This window comes from Myotis brandtii, unplaced genomic scaffold, assembly GCF_000412655.1.
Source record: "Myotis brandtii unplaced genomic scaffold, ASM41265v1 scaffold691, whole genome shotgun sequence".
NCBI lineage: Eukaryota > Metazoa > Chordata > Mammalia > Chiroptera > Vespertilionidae > Myotis > Myotis brandtii.
Window position 1 is genome coordinate 745,531 of NW_005370704.1, and position 1,947 is coordinate 747,477.

The window sequence follows — 1,947 nt, forward strand, 5'->3', positions numbered from 1 at the left end:
CTGGCAGGCGGGGCTCTGCCCGCTCCCCCCATCTAATTGAGCACCAGCCACAGACGCTGTCGGAGGCCGAGCTGGGTCTTGGGTGGCTTCACCCCAGGATCCAACTTGGACACAGGCCGCTGCCCGTGTGACTGGTTAAGACGAGCTCATCTTGGGGAGCCTGGGCCCTCACATGACCTGACCGGTGTCCTCGTGAGAGGAAGGACACACAAGACAGACACGGGGAAAAGCCACATGAAGACAGTGACGTGGCCACAAGCCAAGAGGCGCCAGCGACTCCCTCCCACAGCCGAGGGCACAGGGCCCGAGCCTCGGGGTCACCCAGCTTCCAGAACCGCCCCCTGGCCTGGGGCTTCGCTGTGGCAGCCACAGGGACAGGTTAGGGTCCCGGAAGGAGGTGCTGCTCTAACAAATGCTGACACAGGGCGTGGCCGTGGAGGGGGTGGGGAGCGACGGAGTTGCACACTGCATGGACTCCCTGGAGGGACAGGTGCCAGACACACGGACAGTGAAGGCCGCCGTGAGCCTGTGGGAACGAGGGACATGCCGTGGAGCATGGTGGGGAGGGAGCAGACCTGCAGGTGCTGAGCTTGGAGGCCGAGCTGACACTCCCAGGCCGAGGCGGGAGGTACAGCCTGGCCTCTCGTGTAAGAGGGAACCCGGCACTGGGCCCCGCGGGCCGGGCACTCCTGTGAGCCAGAGTGGGGCCCAAAGCTGGCTGTGCAGTGGAAGCAACCAGCCAGCCAGCCAGACGTGAGGGCGCCGGCTCCGCCGTGGACGCCGTGGGGAGCCCACAGGTTCTGAGAATTTGCTCCCCGGGGAAAGGCTGCCTGGACTGAAGGGGAGACAGCGGAGGAGTGCTCGGCGGGCAGAGCCAAATGCAGGGGCCCCCGCGAGCCGAGGACGGCACCCCGCCATCAGCCTCGAGCCTCAGAACCCGGGGTCGGACGTGCTCCGTCGGAACGAGGGCGTGTGCCCACCCTCCCCACGGGCGCGGGGCAGGCAGCCCGTCTGCTCAGGGCTCCCTGTGGAAGAGGAACAGCCCAGGTCTCTGCCTCACCGGACTCAGGTGGGAGCTGATGCCGAGAGCGGGACTCTGAGCTGCTGTTTAGTGAGGTTCTGAACTGAGTGGGAGCTGGAGGAGGTAAGACTTTGGGGGCTGCTGCATGTGAGAAAGGCAGGCGTTTAGGGGCCCAAATTGGGGTCCTAAGAGAGGTGACGCCCTGACCCCGGGCCTCAGGGGCACTCCTGTTACAGACCGCGGGGACCGCAGGGAGAAAGCGCAAATCTGTTCGGGGTTGCATTGTGACGCCAACCTCAGAGTTCTCGACTTGGTCATTGTCAAAAAAGGGGAGAAAGATTCCTGGTCTCACTGATACCACTGTGCCTCGTCGCCTGGGGCCCAAAAGAGCCAGCAGGATCCGCAAACTTTTTAATCTCTCTAAAGAAGATGATGTCCGCAAATATGTTGTGAGAAAGCCTCTAAACAAAGAATGTAAGAAACCTAGGACTAAAGCACCCGAGATTCAGCGTCTTGTTACTCCACGTGTCCTGCAACACAGACGCAGGCGCATTGCTCTGAAGAAACAACGTACTAAGAAAAACAAGGAAGAGGCCGCAGAATATGCTGAGCTTTTGGCTAAGAGAGTGAAGGAGGCCAAAGAAAACGCCAGGAACAGACTGCGAAGAGACGCAGACTGTCTCTCTGAGAGCTTCTACCTCTAAGTCTGAGTCCAGTCAAAAATGAGGTTTTGTAACTAACAAATAAAGGAGAGCAAACATAAAAAAAAAAAAAAGATATTCCTGGGAGACCGGGAATAACTTTTGCGTCATTACAGACGCAATCAGGGCGTCGCACTAGCAGTGAATGGTGTCCTCCCAGAGGGAGATCTGGGCCCGGGGCCGGGAGGAGCCACGGGTCGCTGCACGGCGGAGGGCGGCGCCTGC

The 1,947-nt window shown here is 60.5% G+C and overlaps 1 protein-coding gene and 1 pseudogene across 1 annotated transcript in view; one reads left to right on the top strand and one right to left on the bottom strand.

Annotated features, from left to right (window-relative positions):
• ANAPC2 (anaphase promoting complex subunit 2) overlaps positions 1-1,947 on the bottom strand; it is a gene marked incomplete at its 5' end in the record, with an annotated part of 29,585 nt that overhangs the window by 2,892 nt on the left and 24,746 nt on the right. The window lies entirely within an intron of this gene.
• Positions 470-1,796, top strand: LOC106723997 (annotated as a pseudogene).